Source organism: Sciurus vulgaris (assembly GCF_902686455.1).
Source record: "Sciurus vulgaris genome assembly, chromosome: 6".
In the NCBI taxonomy this organism is placed as follows: Eukaryota; Metazoa; Chordata; class Mammalia; order Rodentia; family Sciuridae; genus Sciurus; species Sciurus vulgaris.
In genome coordinates this window covers 76,111,535-76,138,787 of record NC_136466.1, presented here as the reverse complement: position 1 = coordinate 76,138,787, position 27,253 = coordinate 76,111,535, and the positions used below count along the sequence as shown (strand labels likewise).

At 36.0% G+C, this 27,253-nt stretch overlaps 1 protein-coding gene across 2 annotated transcripts in view; it reads right to left on the bottom strand.

The window, feature by feature from the left end:
• TMEM232 (transmembrane protein 232) overlaps positions 1–27,253 on the bottom strand; it is a 326,537-nt gene that overhangs the window by 170,689 nt on the left and 128,595 nt on the right. The window lies entirely within an intron of this gene.

Here is a 27,253-nt window from a genome sequence, read left to right as displayed (position 1 = left end):
TACCACAAAGATGTTCAATAATTGTCAGTTCTCTTCTTCTTAGACATGTTTATCTTCTAGCTATTTTTAAAGGGACCAAGAGCTGCCAGGTGCAGAGAGCTATTTAATGACATTTCAGTGCTGGGGAAATTTTACACAGAGACCATTTTGAGTCCTTTACCCACAGTTGCTCCAAGTACAAATCACGTCTCTAATGCCAGCAACAGCGTTGAGCGGGAGGCAGATACACCCAATTCTCAATTCTCCATGGTGATGAGGGATGTGGATAATCGAAAACAGCAGATAATCCCCGAACCTACTTTGAGTCACTGACTTCCACCACCTCCCCCAGCATCACTTTTGTGGTGCAGCAGACAAACTGCCACACGGATGCACGTTTCTCTGCATCTCTCTTTTGGTGCAATCATTTGGCAAAGCCTCACTTGGCAATCACTTTAAAGTGGCTAAGGTAGGGGTGACAGGGGAGAAGCAAGGGGGCTCAACATGCCACACATACAGTAGCCAAAATGAGTCTGGAAGCTGCATAACTTCGCTTGGCTTTGGACAATTTACCTCTGGGACCAGTTTGGTCTTGACTTCTTTTTTTTTTTATATATAAATATTTTTTTAATTAAAAATCATAAATTTACATAGGGCAATGTTGTTTGATTCATTCTGTTATTTTTTCCCTTCCCCCCTCCCCACCCCTCTTTTCTGTCTATACAGTCCTTCCTTCCTCCATTCTTACCACCCTCCTTATCCCTAACCCTAAACCTAACCCTAACCCTAATGCTAACCCCTCCTACCCCCCATGATATGTCCTCATTGGCTTATCAGCGAGATCATTTGTCCTTTAGTTTTTTGAGATTGGCTTATCTCACTTAGCATGATATCCTCCAATTTCATCCATTTGCCTGCAAATGCCATAATTTTGTCATTCCTCATGGCGGAGTAATATTTCATTGTATATATATGCCACAGTTTCTTTATCCATTCATCAATTGAGGGGCATCTAAGTTGGTTCCACAATCTGGCTATTGTGAATTGAGCAGCTATGAACATTGATGTGGCTGTATCACTGTAGTATGCTGATTTTAAGTCCTTTGGGTATAGGCCAAGGAGTGGGATAGCTGGGTCAAATGGTGGTTCCATTCCAAGCTTTCTGAGGAATCTCCACACTGCTTTCCAGAGTGGCTGCACTAATTTGCAACCCCACCAGCAATACAGCATGCATCATCTTAACATTCCTAACCATTTGAAAATTTAAACGGAACCTAAGCAATACACCTCATAAATTAGAAGATGGATGAGTAAACTGTGAACGACATGGAAAAACAAGTTCTGAAAATTCAAGAGGAATTTGCGTAGGCAAGATGAACATGTAGTCCACCATGGTGAATTTTTACAATAAATCCGGGAAAAAGGAGAAAAATCACTTGCCTTGTAAAAGAACAACAACAACAAAATAACCAAAGCCTAGTAAACTTGGCACTTGATCCAAGAAGAAAACTTAAAATAATTCAAAACGCAGAAAGACATTACTGATATAATTACGATTTGGAAGACTTCAATAACGAGGGCATAAATAAATTGAAATAGGAGAAGAGAAAATAGTGAATGTAGAGGAGATTTTAAAAAATCTAAGACGCTCATCTCTCTAAAATTTTATGTAGCAATTAGCAATTTATGTATATCATCCACTTTCAAAATATGTATTTGTCTTACAGAAGGAGGAAGAAGTTTCTATTTATTCTTTATCTTAAATATTTCTTTCCTAGCTGTAGTATACTGCTTTACAGTAATATCCAGGAAAAGACAATTCTGATTTAGCAATAGGTAGAATACATAAGTAAGAGGAATAATGTCATGTAGATCTTATTATCCTTAGAATAACACACTCTCAAAGGGGAGGAAAGCGTGTGTTAGTCAAAGAGCAATAGGAAAATACTAAGCTTATGTAAAGAAAAAGAGCAATAAAATGCTCAGAGAGGAAGGCAGAAGGGCTTAAGGACCCATTAAAATCCACATTGCTCTTTTTCTGGAAATCTTGGATATAGTTCATCAATAGCCTCCTTGAATAAGAATGTAAATACAACTTGGAAAGCTAGATCCTCAACTTTCCCTAATTCGATCTGATGTACTGGGGACAGATCATGGCCAAATCATATTGTTATATTATGTGCATGTACAAATATGTATCAACAAATCCCACCATTCTGTAAAACTCTAATGCACCAACAAAAATATCAGAAAATGCAGATTAATAATAATGATTACTATTATAACTAGCATGCCTGGGAGTACCATCTATAAGCCCCAGCTCTGGTCCTCATTATAATCCTGTTATGTAGATCTTATTATCTTTAGAGAAAGAAAAGGAAACACATGAACCTCAACTTAGTTTCCTTGCGTCTAAGAGCTAATGAGTGAGTGGTTAAAACAAGTGAAGGCCATCTAATCTGTTTCCATGAGACAAGTCTTTCCAACTCAGACAAGTGCTTCCCTTTCCATTACTCACCTTCCATTCCATTGATAAGAATGAGACTAGAAGGTAGAAAGAGGAACCATAAGAGAAAGCACGTACACATTTGAGAAATGGAGAAGAAAGGCATTAGCTTCCAATCTTAAGGTACTTTCTACCCTTTCTATCCTTAGTACTGCTAAGAGAGTAGAATCTGCTAATATGAAGCTACAATGAAGCAGCCAGTTCTTAAGGAAATGTGATTTTCTCTTCATAACAATTTCACTAGTTAAAACTGAGGTACTGCAATATTTGACATTATATATAAATGAAAAACACTTCTTTTGAATAATTGGTAATTTTCACTAAAAATGGAATTAATCAAGAAACAAATTTAATTTTAAAACTATTTTCTTTATCCCCAGATGAGAAAGAGATAATCTGTGGTTTCCAGTAGCTAACAAGTCTAAAAGCATAGAATAATTTTTATAGGAATTTATAGAGTAACAAACAGTTCAATGAAAAGGTAATGGACTCAGTCCACCAAAGCAAGGGATCGGTGAGCGCTGGAAGAATGAGGAAGGGACTTCAGGAAGCGAGACCTTGTCAGACCTCATTCAAGAGGCAAACTTGGAAAAAGAGCAGAGGAAGAACACTGGGGATGATTAGCACTGTGAATGATTACGTACTAACTTCCTATTTGTGCTTTCCTCTCCCTGTTTTATGCAGGCTGCTTCACCATTGCTAATCTAGGTTGTGAAAATGACTTTGTAAATCTATCATTTCGCTTCCCTGTTCACAACTTCTCAGTAGCTATTCGTCCCTATGTAAATTCCAAAATTCCAATCATGGCTTGTAGTCTGACATCTTCTGAAATACATCTATTACCACTCTTTCATTGACCCCCAACTTGCAAATAAACTACATTAGGAAAAAAATGACTGAAGTTCTTGAATACACACTTAATTCTAACTTCCAGCCTTAGTATAAACTATTCCCTTGACTTAATCAGAAGTCATTCGGTCCAAAAATATTTTTATATTATACCTGACTTCTATCCATTCTTCTGCATCTTTTCACTAAAAAGCCTTCTCTGAATGGTCAGGTTTGGTTAGTAGCTACATTCCTTGTACTTATTGAATTATAACTTATATCATATTATAATTGTCTATTTCACCTACAGACTCTACACAATGGGAGGACAGGGATTATATTTTATTCTCTCTGATACCCTTAGCACTTACTACGATGCCTGCAACATAGTAGATCTAATTTATAGTCTGTTGACTGAATAAGTGGAATAGGTAGAGTGAAAATGTGTTTCCATTTACCTGGGACTGGGGTTTCTTAAAGCACAGAGCTTTCAAGGACAAATGGGAATAGAGCTAAGTAAATCAGAACAGTTGGACCAGTAATTGGGCTCCCAGCAGAGAGGTAGCAGTAAAGGATAGAGACGAGAAAGGATGACAGTAGGGATCTCAAATTGAGCTTGAATGGTGAGTTCTTATTAAAATAGTTGAGGTTAGATAGCTAAAGATAAATGGGGTCAGATTAAATGGTGGATGTTTGAGCAAAGGAGTAATGTTATTCCTGCTCAATGCAGTGTTACATCTAGTCTATTCAAGTAATAAGCTGGGAAGCCTATATGGGAGTTTTATGAGGTAATCTAGGTCTTCACTACGATGAGCAGTAGGAGATTGAAAAGGAAGGGACAAACCTAAGATGCCGTGGAAAAGGTCTAATAAGACTTCTTAGCTGTGAGGGAGGAGGAGGGAATGAAAGGCAAAGGAGAAATTCGTATTGAAGCTCAGGAGACTGAAGCAATAACGACACCACTTGCAAAAATGAGGAGATTGTGAAGATAAGTCTGTTTGTAGAAAGGAGATAAAAATTTGGAATGTGCGGCATGGGGATGAGAGAATACGATTTTCAATATTCTGTAGCTTGTTAAAACATGACTGAAAGGCAAGTAAAATAGCAAGAGTGAAGTTATTGATTTGTGAAGCATTAGTGTAACATAATGCCTGAATTCAATATGGGTGACGAATAATTTTGAGTTTTTAAATGAATAATACTGGAATTGTGAGCTTCAAGAAAACAGATTTCAAACAATATTACTAATAAAACATACTGTACATTTTGACTTATTTCTCAACTATTTACGGACTTTCAACTTCTTTTCATTAACAAGAATGGTTAATGAAATTACATACAAACCACCTTCCATCCATATATTTTAGATTTTTTGAAGATTAATGATTCATAAAACTACAACTGTTTAATTATCAAACTGGTATGATTTTGGTTTTAGAATCTGCAGGACCAATGTTGAGCCATTAAATACACTCTGATAATCATGTCTCAATCTCACAATTTCTTTGAAAATTCTTTTTATGAGTCTAAGAATGAGCTATTCACCTGTTGACTTAAACACCAGTGAAGAATGGCTGATGAATAATATTTGTGGGGAGAATCTAATTGATTGACAGTAAATGAAGAAAAAAAACCTTATAAAGACAGATGGTATGTGTTGCAACTGTCACAAAAAAGTAGACTGTGTTCTCATTTGCACGTCTAGACATTTGCTGAGAAGCTTGCCTGCTCTGAAGCTCCTCATCTAGGGACCAAGCTTCAGCATAAGGCACTCTTCTGTTCCGTTTTCAGTGACCCTGTGGCAGCTATCAAAGATGTCACTTAAAATATACTGCCAGAAACAGGGTCTGTGTCTACAGCTAAGCAGACAGTATCCTAGGAAATAAAAAAGCTGAACCAAACAATAAATTCTTAGAATTTTTTAAGAAACTGTTCTATTTGAAAAACGATCACTGTGACCCTTTTTTTTGTAGTGATGCTACATATTTGTGGTTGGACTCCTTAGTAGCATTAATTGCTAAACTAGATGTATAGATTTCAAATATTCAGTGGACATGAAATATCAACATTTCTACCCATATGAATATTCATAAGCTAGAACAGCTTTTACAATTTTGACAAATATAATTTGACACCACAGAATCAAAAGTGTCACTGAAAGATAACTGGAATGTCAGATGTGGTTCAAATCCCTGCATGAAATGCCATGTTGCATGAAAGGAACCAGTTCAATGATCAGACACTAATAGTTGGATAAGAACCAGTTGTCCAGTCATGCATTTAACAAACACCTACTGTTCTTTGTACCAAAGAAAAAGACAAGAGGGAGACAAGGAGATCTTTAACTTTTTTGAAGCAATCTCGAAGCAAATGATGATGGCTTGGACTTGGGACATATCTCTAAAGACTTAACCTCAACTAAAAGGAGGACTGGCCTTTGTTCTTGGCCTGATTATAAGAATTAACATCATAGGTCTTAAAAAGCCCTTCCGGATAAAATTGTCTTTGTTTCCCCTGGAGTCTTTGACCCATGATAGTTAGTTTGTGATAAAACTGTGATTTCTGGTGGGGTGGCTGAGTCACATGGAATCAGTTCAAACTCTGGGAGGAGCAAAGACTAGGTCAATCATGTAGTATGTAGAGAACGAAATGTATGTTAGACACAGCCCCAATAAAAGTCATGGATACCAAAGCTTGGTGACCTTTTGTATGACTATATTCTATATGTGCTATTCTATGTCATTACTAGAAGAAGAAAATGCTCTCCGTGCAACTCCACTGGAAGAGGACCACGGGAAGCTCTGTGCTTGGAACTGTCCTTGACATTGCCACATGCACCACTTCCCTTAGCTGGTTTTAATCTGTGCATGTTCATAGTCAGAAACCATAATCAAAGTAAAATGGCTTTGCTATCTTCAGGAAGTCTTTTCAAAAAATCATGAAACATGAGGGTTGTCTCAGGGATTCCCAAACTTACAGTTACTGTCAAAACACAGGGTAGTCCTAAGGTCTGCCACAGTTCACAGGAGATAAGATTAGAGATTAAGACTGGTAGAAAAATTGGAAAAGTGTTTTGGATCCATAATAGAATGAGCAGAAATTCTAGGGCACTTTTTATTTTCAGAATATTGTTAAACTATAAAAATAATGATGATATCTATCATTTTATAAATATTATATGTGTACATAATGACTCTGGGAATGGATCCATGTGCTCACATGGAATTGGAGCTTCCCCATGGTAAAGGAGAGTCCAGTACTTCCTATCTTGCCATCTTACTGATGTTACCAATCTTATTCCACTTGAAATAATAATATATGAATAATATATAAATATTATTAAGATTCATTTTGCATATATAATCATGTTTAATCACCCTATATACTAAACAAATACCCAACAGAATAAACTGAATAGAACAAATAAATTTAATTAATTTAAAGAACTGTTATTAATAAATGCCCATTTTTTTGCAAGTAATATTGAAAACTGAAGACAAAATGTTGACTAATTCTTTCATTAGGATGTGGTAGTTAATTGAAACAGTATGTCAGGTAAAATGTCAAAATGTTCAGGAATAATTAAGAAACTGAACAGAACTTGTTTCTTAAAATTTCATAATCTTTTCCAATAATTATGGAAATCTGTTAATTAAAAATAATTATTTCTGGAGTCATAAACTCAGAATTGAGGATAAAAGTAGTTCTTTTTGTTGTTGTTGTTCAAGACCAACTGTGATTCTTATAAATTAACTAAAGAAATATCAGACTTCTGATTCCTGGTTTTATTTTCAATTTCACTTAATGTAACTTATACCACAAGAAATATGACTTATCTCAATGGCAGCAGATAATTTTCACAGACTTTTATCTTTCAAGGGCAACAAAAACAAAAATAACAAAAATGATCTTGGAAATGTAAAAATAATAATTTTATATTTGTAAATACCTATGTTATATACAAAAACTCTTTTAAAACATACACTTTTGAGAAAACTAAATTTCTAAGAGATATAATAAGTTGTTTAAATTCATCTAGAACTTGAAAACTGAGCTTTAATTCATTACAAGTTTCTAGCACCCAAAATTTCTGTACCAAGTCTAGTATAGTAACTACATCTTCACCTAAAATTGCATCCTTTAGAACTATTTTGGCATTATTTTCCCTGCTCTCTCTATACCTAGATCTCTCATCCACCAAGCTATTTGGGGACTTTTATTATTGCTCCCATTTGACACCTACTTTTAAAAAATGGAATAAAATTGGTAACCTCAGTAAGATTGCAAGATAGGAAGTACTGGATTCTCCTCTACTATGTGGAAGCTCCAATTCCATGTGAGCACATGGATCCGTTCCCAGACTCATCCAGAAACTAGTACTACAGTGTCTGCACACTTGGAAAGCATGAATCTAGCCATACCAAATATGGTAGGAAAAAGCAGAAACACCCTTGTGCCACACGCCTTCAGGTCTGAGGCACAGCACCATACAACCAGAAGGGAACAACCAAGTGAAAAGTCCCCAAGTCTAGGGAAAGAAATGGACACAGAGGTTCAAGAGACCCAAATGACCCAAAATTAGAAATTCACACCAAGACACATTCTATTCAAAATTTTTAAAGTCATACAAAAGAAACAAAAGAAAATAAATTGTTATGTACAAGAGAACCTACATGAGACTATCAGCAGAATTTTTTTGTAACAATCTTGCTGGTCAGAATGCACTGGAATGATATAGTCAAAATGTTGAGAGGAAACCCCCCCTTCCAATTAGGAGTAATATATCTAATGAAACTTCATTTTAAATAAAATACAAAATAGGGCTGGGGATGCGGCTCAGTGGTACAGTGCCCCTGAGTTCGATCCCTAGTTGAGAGAGCGAGAGAGAGAGAGAGAGAGAGAGAGAGAGAGAGAGAGAAGAGAGAGACTTTCCAGAAAAACCAAAGATGAAGGAGCACATTACCACTAGAATTGTCCTACAAAAAATGCTAAAGGGAGTTCTTCAACTTGAAACAAAAGGAGGCAAAGTAGCAATATGATAGCATAGAAGAGAATACAATTCTTTGGTAAAGGTCAATAGAGTACAAAGTTTAGAATAGCATATTACCCAATGATGATGGTTAATTTAATGTTAATTCTATGATAAGAGTTAAAATATAGTGTTATAAAAATTAAAAATATGCTTATGTGTGCACAGTATATTAGTTATGGACAAATGTAAATTATAATATTATAAACAGGAAGTCCATAGAATGTCAAAAAATATACTGATTTCTATGAGATTGAAGTTAGGCTGTTATCAACTTAAAATAGACAGTTATCAGATATTTTAAATACCCCCCATTATAACCTCAAAGAAGATATTTATAGAAGTCACCCAAAAGAAATAGAGAAAAGGGGGCTGGAATTGTGGCTCAGTGGTAGAGCGCTTGCCTGTGTTCAATCCTCAGCATCACATAAATAAGTGAAATAAATAAACAACCCATTGACAATTAAAAAATATTAAAAACAGAATTGGAGAAAAGAGTAAAATACATCAACACTACACACACACACACGAAGACAAACAGAGGAAAAGAGAGAAAACAAGCAACAAAATGACAAAAATCTTTCCTATGAATACTTAAATTAAAATGAATTAAATGAAATTGGAAGACAAAAGTAACTGAGTGTATGGATAATACTAAGATCCAACTAAAGAAGAAGAAGGAGCTAAGGATAAGAAGGAAAGGAAGGGTAGGGAGAGTAGCAAGCTGGTAGATATAATCCACGTATGTTAGGTGCATGTACAAATGTGCACAATGAAGCCCTTAATTCTGAATAATTAAAATGTACTAATAAAAAATAATATCCAAATATATGCTGTCTACAAGAGTCACTTTATATTTTTAAGAACATTTATAGGCTGAAAGTAAAGGCATGGAAAAATATATTACATGCAAACGGTATCCAAAAGAGAGCCAGGGTGGCTCTACTTATATCAGAAAAAGATTGACTTTTATATCAAAAACATTCATAAGAGTTTAAGAAGGACATTATTTAATGTAAAAGGATCAATCCACTAGGAGGATGTAGTAGTTATGAAGACATATGCAACTGACATCAGAGCACCTAAATTTATACAGGAAATACTGAAGACAGAGAAAATGTACTACAGTAAATAGTAGGAAATTTTAATACCTCCCTTCAATATTAGAGCAACTGCATAAAAAAAATCAACAATGAAACAACAGACTTAAACAACACTAAACAGACTAAACAGACCTAACAGATAGATAGAGAACACTGAACTCTCAAACAGTGGAATATACATTCTTCTCCAGTATGTTAAAAAAAAAAAAAAAAAAAAAAAACCCAAGAATAGATCACTTATCGGATCACAAAAAAAACACAACAAATTTGAAAATATTAAAATCATACTATCCTTTCCAATCACAATGGAATGAAATTACAAATTAATAGCAGAACAAAAACTAGAAAATTCACAAATGCATATAAACTGAACATACACTTCAGGAAATCATAGGGTTATGGAAGAAATCAAAAGGGAAATTTTGAGACACACTAAATAAAAAAGACAGTATTCTAAAACTTACAAATGGTGCAACAGCAGTTGTAAGAGGGGTATTTATTGTGATAAATGTCTACAATAAAAAAGAGAAAGCTCTAAAACAACCTAACTTTATTTTTCAAAAAACAAGAAGGGGATAAACAAACCAAAGTCAAAGGTAACAGAAAGAAGAAAATAGAGAGTTGAGCAGAAATAAAGAATAGACAATTTTTGTAAAAAAAATCAACAAAACTAAGTTTTTGAAAACTTAGTTGGGCACAATTGACAAACTTTATCTATACCAAGAAAAGAACTCAGATAAAATAAAAGATGATGGAGGATATATTATAAATGATTCCACAGAAATAAAAGGGATTATGAATTTATTATAAAAAATTACTATATACTGACTAGGCAATCTAGATGAAACAAATAGATCTCCAGAAATACACAACTTACCAAGACAGGATCAAAGAAATAAAATCTGATCAGATCTGTAACCTCATAGCAAAGTGAAGCCCAGAACCAGATATTTCCTTGACAAATTCTACCATAAATTCACAGCCAACTTAGTTACTCCTTCTAAAACTTAAAAAATATATTGTCGAGGACAAAGAACTCATCATATGAATCCATGTTATAATTATGCTATTGACCTAAAGGACTGACACATAGACCAATGGAACAGAGTAGACAACCCAGAAATAAATCTGTCTATCTATCTATATCCCACAATGGGAAATGAACAGTATGTTCAATAATGATGCTGAAAAAACTAGTTATTCACATGTAAAGCATGAAATTGAAACTTTATCTTATAAAGATACAAAAATCAATCAAAATAAATTAAAGACAAACATAAATTCAAAATTTTAAAACTCTAAAAAGAAATGAGGAAATCTTGATGACGTAGGTTTGGGAAATATTTTAGAGACACCAACGAAAATAAGCAAATGGAACTACATCAAAATGAACATCTGCACAGCAAAAGGAAGTAATCATCAGAGTAAAGAGACATCCCGCAGAACAGGAGAGGATATTTGATAAATTATACCTATGAGAGGGTATATAGGGAACTCCCAAATTGATAGCAACAAAACAAAACAATAAAGAAAAATAAATACAACACAAAAATAGTTTTGTTACAAAAAGGCAATAGATACAAACAGGCATTTCTTAAAAGAAATATACAAATAGGCCAATGGATATATTGAAGTATCACTAATCATCAGTGAGATTTGCAAATCAAAACCACAACGGGGTATTGTCTTATCCCAATAAGAATAACTCACTATCAAAAAAGACTAAAGATAACAGTGCTGGTGAGGATGTGAAGAAAAGTGATCTCTTGTATACTGTGGGAATAGGAATTAGTACAGCCACTATGGAGAATAGTACGGAAGTTCCCTCAAAATGTAGATAGAATTGCTACATGATCAAACAATCCTACTACTGGGTGTATATCCAAAGGAAAAGAAATCAATATGTTGAAGATATATCTGCACTCCCATGTTTATGGTAGCACTATCCACAATAGCCAAGAAGTAGAAACTACATACTACTGAAGAATACATAAAGAAAATGTAGTACATGTGTAAAGGGAGTACTACTCAGTCTTAAAAAAAAGAATAAAATCCTGTCATTTGTAACACCATGAATGGAACTAGAGATCCTTATGCTAAATGAAATAAGTTCGGCACAGAAAGAAAGTACTACATAGTTTCACTAATACAGGAATCTAAAAACGTTAATCTCATAGAAACTAAGAGTAGAATAGTGCTTACCAGGGGCTGGGGAGAGTGGGGTAGAAATGGGAAAATGATCATAGGTACTAAGTTTATAGTTAGAGGTAAGAAGTTCTGGTAGGGTGAGGCATATATAATAATATACTCTATTTCAAAAGCTAGAAGAAACGATGTTTGAAGAGTCAAATATGTTTATCCTGATTTGAACATTGCACAATTTATAGGTTATCAAGACATCCCCTAGTTTACCCATAAATATGTACCATTTTTATGTTCTCATGTATCAGTTAAAATTTTTAACATAAAAATGGGTAAGGTCTGATATAATAATTTACATTAATGGTTGTTCACAACCAAAATAAGAAGTGAAAAAAGCATTAGAAATATAGAAGATAATATGATGGCTAGTGATTTAGAGACAGATATGATGCCTGGAATCCATAATCCCAAGAGAGAAGAGAAAACAATGAAAATAGTGGAAACAAAATCACATTTAAGACATTCTTTTTAAAAAATGGTAGAACATATTTGCATACCACATATATATTAAGAGGTAATTCTCCAAAATATGTAAGGAATTCCTAAAACAATAGCAAACTTCCCAACTGCCTGATTTAAAAAATGAATTGTTGGTTACAGTGACTGAGTTGTGGGTTTCAAAACTGTTCTGTGACAGGGACGATGCCCTTTTGGAATATCCTCTGTGCAAGAGTGCCGACTGAGATGGCTCAGTTGCATGGTGAGGCCCTGATTAAAGAGAAAATGCATTCTACTGTCATGTACAACTATTAGAACAAAAATTAAATAAAAGTTGTGTTTTTTTTCTTTTTTAAAGGAGGTTCTGTGCTAGCCACAAAGTCATTCAGTTCTTAAGCTAGATTTTAGACACCAGCTCCCAGGGAAAGAGGATCCTGAGCATAGCAAGATAACTACAATGTTTCACCAGTATTATAACCTTCAAGCCTGCAAGCTTAGTAGAGACTTTGAACAATGGGTTTCCTGGGTGCCACAGGAAACTCCAAGCATTGAAACAGTGAAATAACTACAAGAATGTTTCCTGTAACTTTCTAGTAACACAAAGAACAATGCCTCTATAGTACTTAACTTCTTGATTTAAGACCTTATATAAAAAAACTTGCTGGGCCAGCTCTTCACTCACTGTTTCTCCATCAGAGTGCAGTGTTCCACATCTGATTCCAGCTTTCTCTCAATATCTGTGTGTGTGTGTGGTGTGTGTGTGTGTGTGTGTGTGTGTGTTGTGTGTCTGTGTTCCTTAATACCTCATTGACCCTCGCCGGTTTCTCAGGTTTAGCCTGCAGGTTGTGGCAATTAATAAAGTATTTTAAAATACCTCTCTCTAAAGAAGACATGCAAATGGCCAAAAATTATATGAAAAGATGTTCAAAGTCAAAAGAGAATTGTTTACAGGGTTGTGAAGAAATTGGAAAATCTTTATGCTGCTGGTGGGAATGCAAAAATGGTCAGTTACTATGGAAAACAACATGGCATCTTCTCCAAAAATGAACACCAACTGTCATATGATTCAGTTATCCTACTTCTGGATGTTTATACAAACTAATTAGAATTGGACTCTTGAGCGATGTTGGCATTCCCATGTTCATTAATTCTACAAGATGTAATAACATAAATATTTTGATGACATTATGGCAAGTGAAATAAGCTAGTCACAGAAGGGCAAATACTACATGATTCCACTTACATGAGGTGTCTGACAGTGAAACTCAAAGAAGCCAAGAGGAGAATGTTGGTTACCAAGTATTGCATGAATGGGAGAGTTGCTACCAAAGGGTTATAAAATTTCATTTATGCAGGATGAATAAGTTTTAGAGAACTGCTGTACATCATTGTGCCTATAAATAACAATGCTCTATTGTACACTTAAAATCCATTAAAAGAGTAGGCGTTTGCTAAAATTTTGTTGAGAATCTTGCATCAATGTTCATTAAGTATTTGGTCTGAAATTTCTTTCCTCGATGTGTCTCTGTCTGGTTTAGGTATCAGGGTGAATTGGCTTCATAGAATGAGTTTAAGAGGATTCCCTCCTCTTCTATCATGGAATACTTTGAGGAGTATTTGAATGAGCTCCTCTTTAAATGTTTTTGTAGAACTTGGCTGAGAACGCATCTGATCCCAGACATTTCTTTATTGGTAGGCTTTTTAATGACTTCTTCTCTTTCATTACTTGAAATTGATCTATTTAAATTGTGTTTGTCCTCCTGGTTCAGTTTAGGTAATTCATATGCCTCTAGAAACCTATTGATGTCTTCGAGATTTTCTATTTTGTTGGAGTATAGATTTTCAAAGTAGTTTCTGATTGTGTTTTGTATTTCAATCATGTCTGTTGTGATATTTCCTTGTTCATTCTGAATTTTAGTAATTTGAGTTTTCTCTCGTCTTCTCTTTGTTAGTGTGGCTAAGGGTTTTCAATTTTATTTATTTTGTCAATTTTTTTTATTGTTCTTTTGTTTCAATTTCATTGATTTCAGCTCTGATTTTAACTATTTCCTGTCTTCTACTACTTTTGGTGTTGCTCTGTTCTTCTTTTTCTAGGGCTTTGTGCAGTAGAGTTAGGTCATTTATTTGTTGATTTTTTCTTCTTTTATTGAATGTGCTCCATGAAATAAATTTTCCTCTAAGTACTGGTTTCATACTGTCCCAGAGATTTTTATATGATATATCTTTGTTCTTATTTACCTCTAAGAATTTTTTTATTTCTCCCTGCTGTCTTCTGTTATCCATTCATCATTCAATAGCATATTATTTAATCTCCAGGTGTTGGAGTAGTTTCTGTTTTTATTGTGTCAAATATTTCTAATTTCAATCCATTATAATCTGATAGAATACAAGGTAGTATCTCTATCTTCTTATATTTGTAAACAATGGCTTTGTGGCATAATATATGGTCTATTTTAAAGAAGGATCCATGTGCTGCTGAGAAGAAAGTGTATTTGCTCTTTGATGGATGATATATTCTATATATGTCCATTAAGTCTAAATTATTGATTGTGCTGTTGAGATCTATGGTTTCTTTGTTCAATTTTTGTTTGGAAGATCTGTCCAGTGGGGAGAGAGGTATGTTAAAAGCACCTAGTATTATTGTGTTGTGGTATATTTGATTCCTGGAATTGAGAAGGATTTGTTTGACGTACATGGATGGGCCACTCTTTGGGGCATAGATATTTATGATTGTTATGTCTTGCTGATTTATGCTTCCCTTAAGCAGTATCTTTATCCCTTCTGACTAGTTTTGGCTTGAGATCCACATTATCTGATTTGAGGATGGATATTCCGGCTTTTTTGCTGAGTCCATGTGCATGGTATGTTTTTTCCCATCCTTTCACCTTTAGTGTGTGGGTGTCTCTTTCTATGAGATGAGTTTCTTGCAGGCAGCATATTGTTGGATCTTTCTTTTTAATCCAATCTTCCAACCTATGTCTTTTGATTGATGAGTTCAGGCCATTAACATTCAGGGTTATTATTGAGATATGATTTGTATTCCTGGTCATTTGGCTCATTTTTGTTTTTTTTGACACGACTTGGTTTCTCCTTTTTTGGCTATTCCTTTAGGTAGTTTCTCCCTTGCTGATTTACATCATTGTTTTTCATCTCTTCCTCATGAAATATTTGCTGAGAATGTTCTCCAGTGCCCTCTTTCTTTTTGTAAATTCTTTTAGCTTTTATTTTTCATGGAAGAATTTTATTTCATCGTCAAATATGATGGTAAGTTTTGCTGGGTATATGATTCTTGGTTGGCATCTGTTTTCTTTCAGAGCTTGAAAAATGTTGTTCCAGGCCCTTCTAGCTTTTAGGGTCTGGGTTGAAAAATCTGCTGATATCCATATTGGTTTCCTCCTGAATATAATTTGATTTTTTTTCTCTTGCAACCTTTAAATTCTGTCTTTATTTTGTAGGTGAGGTTATTTCATTATAATGTGCTTGTTGTAGGTCTGTTGTAATTTTATATTGGAGTCCTATAAGCCTTTTGTATTTGATTTTCCATTTCATTCTTCAGATTTGGGAAATTTCTGATATTATTTCATTGAATACATTGTCATTCCTTTGGTTTGTATCTCTGTGCTTTCCTCAATCCCAATAATTCTTAAATTTGGCCTTCTCATGATATCCCATAGTTCTTGTAGATTCTGTTCTTGATTTCTTACCCTCTTCTCTGTTTGGTCAACTTTGTTTCTAAGATTAAATATTTTTCTTCAATGTCTGAGGTTCTGTGTTCCAGGTGTTCTATCCTATTGGTTATGCTTTCTATGGAGTTTTCAATTTGGTTTATTTTTCCTTCATTTCAAGGATTTCTGTTTGTTGTTTGTTTGTTTGTTTGTGTGTTTTTTCAGTATCTCTACCTCTTTATTGAAATGATCTTTTTCTTCCCGCATTTGCTCTTTTAACTGTTGATTGGTGTGATCATTCAAAGCCTGCATTTACTCTTTCATCTCATTGTTTGCTTCTCTGATCATTTTAATTATGTACAGTCTGAACTCCCTTTCTGACATTTTCTGCCATGCTGTCATTGGATATTATTGATGTAGCATCTAGGTTTGTTTGGGACATTTTCTTCCCTGTTTTCTCATATTGCTCAGGTATCTACCCCTGGAGTAGTGAAACTCCACTGACTTATAGTGTCCCTGTAGATTTCTAATAACTCACCTCCTAGCCTTCAGTAGCCTGAAGTCTTGGAGGAACTTGATAATGCAGTGCTCCATAAGGGCTGCCCCTCTAGGGGTGGTAGCCTTCAGGTGGGGTATATTTCCTGCTAATGGGCAAAGGCGCCTCCACTTGTTGACCAATGGTCAGTCAAAGGGGGACTAGACTGCAGGCTGGAGCATGGCTGGTCTGGGCCTGTATCTCTAGTTCTACTGCCTTGGTGGGAAAGCCTTACCTGGCAGGGAAGACTCACCCAGTGGGGAAGTCTCCCTGGGCAGATTTCCTTCAAGAAGTTCCCTTCATTCCAGAACTACTGCCTGGGCTAGGCAGCTCTCCTCTGTGAAGCTCTCAGGGGTCAGGAACTAACAACTGAGCTAGGGATCCTGCCCTGCCGGGACTCTGTCTCTGAGCAGCCCTCCTCTGCGACGTTCCCTAGGGACCTGACCTACCGCCTGGGCCAGCCCTCCTCTGAGAAGCTGCATGCGGTTCGGTTCTGCCATCTAGGCCTGGGACCCTCACTCTGTGCCAAAGCCTCTCGTTGGGTGGCCCTCCTCTATAATGCTCCCTGTTGTCTGGGTTCATGGCTCCAGTTAGGGAGTCTCTCTGGGCACTGTACTCCATAAAGTTCCCTGCATTCAGGGACTACTTCCCCGTCTGGGGAGCCTCGCCAAGTGGGAGAGTCACCTGTGGGCTCTGGGTTGGTCTTGAGTCTCTCAATACCTTCTCTTCTTGAATCCTGAGTCCTGTCAAAGGGCCTTCCGTCTCCTGTAGGTGTCTCAGGAAGGGAGCTGCCCTTCCAATGATGATGGCCATGCACTCAGGAATAATTCAAAATGCCCGCACCAGCCTCCAAAGAAGCTGGGGAGCCCCAGCGAGGGTTGTGCTGAGTCAGCACAGAGGCAAGTGCAGTGTCCCTTAGCAGTAGGGTGTCAGGCAGGCTCAGCAATGGAATCCAACCTTGATGTGGGGGTGGGTGGGCTGCTCTTTTTATTTCTTTAGAAAAAACTTAAAGTGCTTTATAATGTTGACTTAATCATCACGGTCTATACTATATACTATTATTAAGTTTTATTTTCAGAGAGTGAAACTGAGTCACAAGATGCCCAAGGTTCCCTGCTACTGTGGTAGATCTGCCATGTGCACCCAGGTGACCTACCACTGGTTGTGTGTTCTCCATCAAGTATCTGCCTCCTGGGTTACCTTCAGTAACTAACTTTGTCTTTGATTACTATATTTCACTGCATAATCTTCACCACTGCATTAACATATATTTACTAGTATACCATTCATTCCAATTCTTGCCCCAAAGGCAGTTTAGTAATAAATGACTTTTTTAAAATACTGGCACTTTTTTAAAAAAGTTTCACTTAATTGTCACACCCCACATTTTTGCAAAAAAAAAAAAAAAATGACAAAAAGTGTGATGATTTTGCAATGAAATATTATAGCATTAGTGCCCCTGAGCACCCTTTGCAAAAATAAGAAAACTAAGATTGAGACAGATAATTTGTCCAGGTCCAAAGTGACTATGTTAAGTTGGAATTTAAATTCCATTATTTTGTCTCTGTCCCTGAATGCTTTACTAGCTCTAATCTAGTACTATGGTGTGGCAAACACAGTCACATTTTTCTGTTACTGGCCAGCATAATCAATTATTTTTCACATATAAAGGCAGAGACTAGCTCATCAAGAACAATGGTAAATTACAGTGATAATAATAATACTTTAATATGCTTTTCATCAATCAATTTTCTTAGAAAACCATCATTGCAACATATTTGAAATATATAATAGCATGTAGTTGTACAATGATATTTTCTAATTATTTTACAATACTTTCTGTTATATCCCTTTACTCCTGTGAATTTTAACCTGATAAACGTTTATTTATCTTTTTCCTATTATTTCACCTACTATACAAACAGATGTATTTTTTTAATGTTTAGTGTATTATTGCTTTATCTTTCTTGATATCTCCCACTTTTTTTGTTGTTTTTTTTTTTTTTGGACACTCTAACCATTTTCCAGAGGCCCATCTTCTGTCTTCCTGTAGCCCATCTACCTCTTCCTAGGCATCCTTACTCTTTCCTTTCTCTCTTTTATACTCAAAGCCTGCATACAGTGGCCTTCCTGATCTCTTAACACAGCAAATTAATTCTTGCCTCAGAGCTTCTGCAGTCCTCCTCTGCAGAATTATTTACTGTTTGGTCTTTTGTTTTTTGTTTTTTTTTTTTTTTTTTTTTTGGCTATTTCCCTCTCACTGTGTAATTGTTGCAAATGCTGTCATCTTGGAGAGTCTTCCCTGAGGCCACGTCATCCACCCCCCACCTCATCATATTCCAGTGGTTTTGCCTATATTTTATTTTCTTTATTTTCTTTATAGTAGCTATCATCATTTGATAATTATATTTTAATTTGTTGAGTTACATTTTTAAGTGTAAGTTACCCCAAACCCAACTCTGTTATAATTAAGAGTATATATTATTTGCTCTTTTTTGGGGGAAGGGGAGTTACCAGGGATTGAACTCAGGGGTACTTGACCACTGAGCCACATTCCCAGCCCTATTTTGTTTTTTTATTTAGAGGACAGGGTCCCACGGAATTCTTTAGCACATTGCTTTTGCTGAGGCTGGCTTCAAACTTGCAATCCTACTGCCTCAAGCCTCCAGAGCCGCTGGGATTATAGGCATTAAGCCTAAAACAATGGCTAATGCTTAAAAATAGGTTTGTCATTTCTCCTTGTTTATTAATATTTTTATCACGGCATGTTTTAATGTCCAAGTTTTACTGATTTTAATAATTATCTTTATTTTTAATATACTTTTGTTATTAATTTTAAATATTAAATTTAATCATTAAAGATGATCAATATCTTTTAATGGTTAAAATAAACTGACTTGTAATTATTAGTTAAATATATAAAAGAACATCAACTAAGGGTATCAGCATATAGCATTGAAAGAAACTTACTGCTTAGGGGCAAGGGAGGTATGGAAAAGTTTGATCAAGGGTAATAGTTATATAGGAGCAAGGAGTATCGCAATACCAGATCTTCAACTCTATTACAAAGCAATAGTAACAAAAATGGGATGGTATTGGTACCAAAATAGACAGGTAGATCAATGGTACAGAATAGAGGACATGGACACAAACCCAAATAAATACAATTTTCTCATACTAGACAAAGGGGCCAAAAATATGCAATGGAAGAAAAGATAGCCTCTTCAACAAATGGTGCTGGGAAAACTGGAAATCCATATGCAACAGAATGAAACTAAACCCCTATCTCTCACCCTGCACAAAACTCAACCCAAAATGGATCAAGGATCTCGGAATCAGACCAGAGACCCTGCATCTTATAGAAGAAAAAGTAGGTCTAAACCTTCAACTTGTTGGCTTAGGATCAGACTTCCTTAACAGAACTCCCTAGCCCAAGAAATAAAAGCAAGAATCAACAACTGGGATAGATTCAAACTAAAAAGCTTTCTCTCATCAAAGGAAACTATCAGTATAGTGAAGAGAGAGCCTACAGAGTGGGAGAATATCTTTGCCACTCATACTTCAGATAGAGCGCTAATTTCCAGAATCTATAAAGAACTCGAAAAACTCGACACCAAGAATACAAAATAACCAATCAACAAATGGCTAAGGAAATGAACAGACACTTCACAGAAGATGTACAAGCAATCAACAGATATATGAAAAAATGTTCAACATCTCTATAATAAGGAAATGCAAATCAAAACTACCCCTAAGATTTTATCTCACCCCAATTAGAACTGTGATTATCAAGAACACAAGCAACAATAGGTGTTGGCGAGGATGTGGGGAAAAAGGTACAGTCATCTATTGCTGGTGGGGTTGCAAATTAGTGCAGCCACTCTGGAAAGCAGTATGGAGATTCATCAGAAAGCTTGGAATGGACCACCATTTGACCCAGCTATCCCACTCCTTGGCCTATACCCAAGGACCTTAAAATCAGCATACTACAGAGATACAGCCACATCAATGTTCATAGCTGCTCAATTCACTATAGCCAGATTGTGGAACCAACCTAGATGCCCTTCAGTTGATGAATGGATAAAGAAACTGTGGCATATATATACAATGGATACTACTCTGCCATGAAGAAGGATAAAATTATTGGCATTTGCAGGCAAATGGATGAAATTGGAGAATATCATGCTAAGTGAGATAAGCCAATCTCAAAAAACTAAAGGACGAATGATCTCGCTGATAAGCGGATGAGGATATATAATGGGGGGTAGGAGGGGTTAGCGTTAGGGTTAGGGTTAGGTTTAGGTGTTAGGGATAAGGAGAGTGGTCAAGAATGGAGGAAGGAAGGACTTTATAGAGGAAAGAGGGGTGGGAGGGGTTGTGGGGGGTAGGGAAAAAATAACAGAATGAATCAAACAACATTGCCCTATGTAAATTTATGATTTTTAATTAAAATTAAAAAAATTAGAAGGGCTAGGGATGTGGTCTCAGTAGTTAAGTGCCCCTGAATTCAATCTTTAGTACCAAAACAACTAACAAATGAAAAACCACATTATTTGACTATGTATTTTGTATTTGTTCTTCAGGAAAAATATAGTCTATAAATTGTAAAAAAATAGAGGGCAATATTAAATTTTAGAAATAGCATTTTCCACTCTGAATCGACAATACCCACTGAACGTGGACATCCCTCTTTTCACAGAGAATTGACCAACAAGGTAACTGAAGATAGAAGCACCAATTTCCTAAGCAGTGTTTTATCTTACCTGGGCTATGTTTATTGCATTTTGGATTCGCTCATCTTTCTCGTAATCCTTTGTTATTGTAATGTTTTCCATATCATGTTTCTAAATCCCATTTTGCTCCTCTCATCCCGAAGCTCCCACAACATTTTCACCATGTTATACACTAAACCATAATATCCAACAAAGACCACTTGATCACCTGTTGAAACAGAAACATTCTTTGGAAATTTTGTGTTTATTTCCCTTACTGGAGTATGATTATATGGGAAAAAAAAGAAACCCAATTTTACCACAATCATAATAATAATATAAAGTCTGAAATTATAAGCTTTGGAACTTTTGACCCTTCATTGTTTTTGTTTTGTTTTGTTTTGTTTTGTTTTTAGTGCAGAAACTAGCATTCACTTTATTATTTTTTTTTGACAGTTTTCTCTTTTATTAAAAAGAGATCTTCAACAGGGCTGCTTCTCCTTGTCTCTGGACTTGGAAGGGCAACAATGGGATGCCTGGATGTGCTGTGGCCACCTTGTGATCAATATGCTAAGGAGGCATAACAGAAAATCAGGAAAAAAGCGCTGTTCATGGTGACACCTGCCACCAGCTTAATGAGCCTTGGAACTGCTCTCCCTCTTGAGTTCTAGAGTGGGGGGATAATAAATGTCCTTGTTTTTCAGTTCTTTTGAGTTGGGTTTTTTCTTTCCTGGCAATCGAAACCTTTCTTAGCAGATACAGACAGGGCGATCCAAGATGGTCCACCATTAAGGGAGGTCCAGGTTCTCTGAGAGGGGTAGGGTGGGGAGGAACCGAGTCTTGGAGTCAGATGGCTACATGTTGGAGCACGGCTTTGTTGTCCCACAGTGTAACAAGTCCTGGGCCAGTCACTTAACCTCTCTGAGTTGAAGTTTCCTTGGCTCAGAATGAGTATTGAGTACACAAAGATGTTCAATAATTGTCAGTTCTCTTCTTCTTAGACATGTTTATCTTCTAGCTATTTTAAAGGGACCAAGAGCTGCCAGGTGCAGAGAGCTATTTAATGACATTTCAGTGCTGGGGAAATTTTACACAGAGACCATTTTGAGTCCTTACCCACAGTTGCTCCAAGTACAAATCACGTCTCTAATGCCAGCAACAGCGTGAGCGGGGAGGCAGATACACCCAATTCTCAATTCTCCATGGTGATGAGGGATGTGGATAATCGAAAACAGCAGATAATCCCCGAACCTACTTTGAGTCACTGACTTCCACCACCTCCCCCAGCATCACTTTTGTGGTGCAGCAGACAAACTGCCACACGGATGCACGTTTCTCTGCATCTCTCTTTTGGTGCAATCATTTGGCAAAGCCTCACTTGGCAATCACTTTAAAGTGGCTAAGGTAGGGGTGACAGGGGAGAAGCAAGGGGGCTCAACATGCCACACATACAGTAGCCAAAATGAGTCTGGAAGCTGCATAACTTCGCTTGGCTTTGGACAATTTACCTCTGGGACCAGTTTGGTCTTGACTTCTTTTTTTTTTTATATATAAATATTTTTTTAATTAAAAATCATAAATTTACATAGGGCAATGTTGTTTGATTCATTCTGTTATTTTTTCCCTTCCCCCCTCCCCACCCCTCTTTTCTGTCTATACAGTCCTTCCTTCCTCCATTCTTACCACCCCTCCTTATCCCTAACCCTAAACCTAACCCTAACCCTAATGCTAACCCCTCCTACCCCCCATTGATATGTCCTCATTGGCTTATCAGCGAGATCATTTGTCCTTTAGTTTTTTGAGATTGGCTTATCTCACTTAGCATGATATCCTCCAATTTCATCCATTTGCCTGCAAATGCCATAATTTTGTCATTCCTCATGGCGGAAGTAATATTTCATTGTATATATATGCCACAGTTTCTTTATCCATTCATCAATTGAGGGGCATCTAAGTTGGTTCCACAATCTGGCTATTGTGAATTGAGCAGCTATGAACATTGATGTGGCTGTATCACTGTAGTATGCTGATTTTAAGTCCTTTGGGTATAGGCCAAGGAGTGGGATAGCTGGGTCAAATGGTGGTTCCATTCCAAGCTTTCTGAGGAATCTCCACACTGCTTTCCAGAGTGGCTGCACTAATTTGCAACCCCACCAGCAATACAGCATGCATCATCTTAACATTCCTAACCATTTGAAAATTTAAACGGAACCTAAGCAATACACCTCATAAATTAGAAGATGGATGAGTAAACTGTGAACGACATGGAAAAACAAGTTCTGAAAATTCAAGAGGAATTTGCGTAGCAAGATGAACATGTAGTCCACCATGGTGAATTTTTACAATAAATCCGGGAAAAAGGAGAAAAATCACTTGCCTTGTAAAAGAACAACAACAACAAAATAACCAAAGCCTAGTAAACTTGGCACTTGATCCAAGAAGAAAACTTAAATAATTCAAACGCAGAGAAGACATTACTGATATAATTACGATTTGGAAGACTTCAATAACGAGGGCATAATAAATTGAAATAGGAGAAGAGAAAATAGTGAATGTAGAGGAGATTTTAAAAATCTAAGACGCTCATCTCTCTAAAATTTATGTAGCAATTAGCAATTTATGTATATCATCCACTTTCAAAATATGTATTTGTCTTACAGAAGGAGGAAGAAGTTTCTATTTATTCTTTATCTTAAATATTTCTTTCCTAGCTGTAGTATACTGCTTTACAGTAATATCAGGAAAAGACAATTCTGATTTAGCAATAGGTAGAATACATAAGTAAGAGGAATAATGTCATGTAGATCTTATATCCTTAGAATAACACACTCTCAAAGGGGAGGAAAGCGTGTGTTAGTCAAAGAGCAATAGGAAAATACTAAGCTTATGTAAAGAAAAAGAGCAATAAAATGCTCAGAGAGGAAGGCAGAAGGGCTTAAGGACCCATTAAAATCCACATTGCTCTTTTTCTGAAATCTGGATATAGTCATCAATAGCCTCCTTGAATAAGAATGTAAATACAACTTGGAAAGCTAGATCCTCAACTTTCCCTAATTCGATCTGATGTACTGGGGACAGATCATGGCCAAATCATATTGTTATATTATGTGCATGTACAAATATGTATCAACAATCCCACCATTCTGTAAAAACTCTAATGCACCAACAAAAATATCAGAAAATGCAGATTAATAATAATGATTACTATTATAACTAGCATGCCTGGGAGTACCATCTATAAGCCCCAGCTCTGGTCCTCATTATAATCCTGTTATGTAGATCTTATTATCTTTAGAGAAAGAAAAGGAAACACATGAACCTCAACTTAGTTTCCTTGCGTCTAAGAGCTAATGAGTGAGTGGTTTAAAACAAGTGAAGGCCATCTAATCTGTTTCCATGAGACAAGTCTTTCCAACTCAGACAAGTGCTTCCCTTTCCATTACTCACCTTCCATTCCATTGATAAGAATGAGACTAGAAGGTAGAAAGAGGAACCATAAGAGAAAGCACGTACACATTTGAGAAATGGAGAAGAAAGGCATTAGCTTCCAATCTTAAGGTACTTTCTACCCTTTCTATCCTTAGTACTGCTAAGAGAGTAGAATCTGCTAATATGAAGCTACAATGAAGCAGCCAGTTCTTAAGGAAATGTGATTTTCTCTCATAACAATTTCACTAGTTAAAACTGAGGGTACTGCAATATTTGACATTATATATAAATGAAAAACACTCTTTTGAATAATTGGTAATTTTCACTAAAAATGGAATTAATCAAGAAACAAATTTAATTTTAAAACTATTTTCTTTATCCCCAGATGAGAAAGAGATAATCTGTGGTTTCCAGTAGCTAACAAGTCTAAAAGCATAGAATAATTTTTATAGGAATTTATAGAGTAACAAACAGTTCAATGAAAAGGTAATGGACTCAGTCCACCAAAGCAAGGGATCGGTGAGCGCTGGAAGAATGAGGAAGGGACTTCAGGAAGCGAGACCTTGTCAGACCTCATTCAAGAGGCAAACTTGGAAAAAGAGCAGAGGAAGAACACTGGGGATGATTAGCACTGTGAATGATTACGTACTAACTTCCTATTTGTGCTTTCCTCTCCCTGTTTTATGCAGGCTGCTTCACCATTGCTAATCTAGGTTGTGAAAATGACTTTGTAAATCTATCATTTCGCTTCCCTGTTCACAACTTCTCAGTAGCTATTCGTCCCTATGTAAATTCCAAAATTCCAATCATGGCTTGTAGTCTGACATCTTCTGAAATACATCTATTACCACTCTTTCATTGACCCCCAACTTGCAAATAAACTACATTAGGAAAAAAATGACTGAAGTTCTTGAATACACACTTAATTCTAACTTCCAGCCTTAGTATAAACTATTCCCTTGACTTAATCAGAAGTCATTCGGTCCAAAATATTTTTATATTATACCTGACTTCTATCCATTCTTCTGCATCTTTTCACTAAAAAGCCTTCTCTGAATGGTCAGGTTTGGTTAGTAGCTACATTCCTTGTACTTATTGAATTATAACTTATATCATATTATAATTGTCTATTTCACCTACAGACTCTACACAATGGGAGGACAGGGATTATATTTTATTCTCTCTGATACCCTTAGCACTTACTACGATGCCTGCAACATAGTAGATCTAATTTATAGTCTGTTGACTGAATAAGTGGAATAGGTAGAGTGAAATGTGTTTCCATTTACCTGGGACTGGGGTTCTTAAAGCACAGAGCTTTCAAGGACAAATGGGAATAGAGCTAAGTAAATCAGAACAGTTGGACCAGTAATTGGGCTCCCAGCAGAGAGGTAGCAGTAAAGGATAGAGACGAGAAAGGATGACAGTAGGGATCTCAAATGAGCTTGAATGGTGAGTTCTTATTAAAATAGTTGAGGTTAGATAGCTAAAGATAAATGGGGTCAGATTAAATGGTGGATGTTTGAGCCAAAGGAGTAATGTTATTCCTGCTCAATGCAGTGTTACATCTAGTCTATTCAAGTAATAAGCTGGGAAGCCTATATGGGAGTTTTTATGAGGTAATCTAGGTCTTCACTACGATGAGCAGTAGGAGATTGAAAAGGAAGGGACAAACCTAAGATGCCGTGGAAAAGGTCTAATAAGACTTCTTAGCTGTGAGGGAGGAGGAGGGAATGAAAGGCAAAGGAGAAATTCGTATTGAAGCTCAGGAGACTGAAGCAATAACGACACCACTTGCAAAAATGAGGAGATTGTGAAGATAAGTCTGTTTGTAGAAAGGAGATAAAAATTTGGAATGTGCGGCATGGGGATGAGAGAATACGATTTTCAATATTCTGTAGCTTGTTAAAACATGACTGAAAGGCAAGTAAAATAGCAAGAGTGAAGTTATTGATTTGTGAAGCATTAGTGTAACATAATGCCTGAATTCAATATGGGTGACGAATAATTTTGAGTTTTTAAATGAATAATACTGGAATTGTGAGCTTCAAGAAAACAGATTTCAAACAATATTACTAATAAAACATACTGTACATTTTGACTTATTTCTCAACTATTTACGGACTTTCAACTTCTTTTCATTAACAAGAATGGTTAATGAAATTACATACAAACCACCTTCCATCCATATATTTTAGATTTTTTGAAGATTAATGATTCATAAAACTACAACTGTTTAATTATCAAACTGGTATGATTTTGGTTTTAGAATCTGCAGGACCAATGTTGAGCCATTAAATACACTCTGATAATCATGTCTCAATCTCACAATTTCTTTGAAAATTCTTTTTATGAGTCTAAGAATGAGCTATTCACCTGTTGACTTAAACACCAGTGAAGAATGGCTGATGAATAATATTTGTGGGGAGAATCTAATTGATTGACAGTAAATGAAGAAAAAAAACCTTATAAAGACAGATGGTATGTGTTGCAACTGTCACAAAAAAGTAGACTGTGTTCTCATTTGCACGTCTAGACATTTGCTGAGAAGCTTGCCTGCTCTGAAGCTCCTCATCTAGGGACCAAGCTTCAGCATAAGGCACTCTTCTGTTCCGTTTTCAGTGACCCTGTGGCAGCTATCAAAGATGTCACTTAAATATACTGCCAGAAACAGGGTCTGTGTCTACAGCTAAGCAGACAGTATCCTAGGAAATAAAAAAGCTGAACCAAACAATAAATTCTTAGAATTTTTTAAGAAACTGTTCTATTTGAAAACGATCACTGTGACCCTTTTTTTTGTAGTGATGCTACATATTTGTGGTTGGAC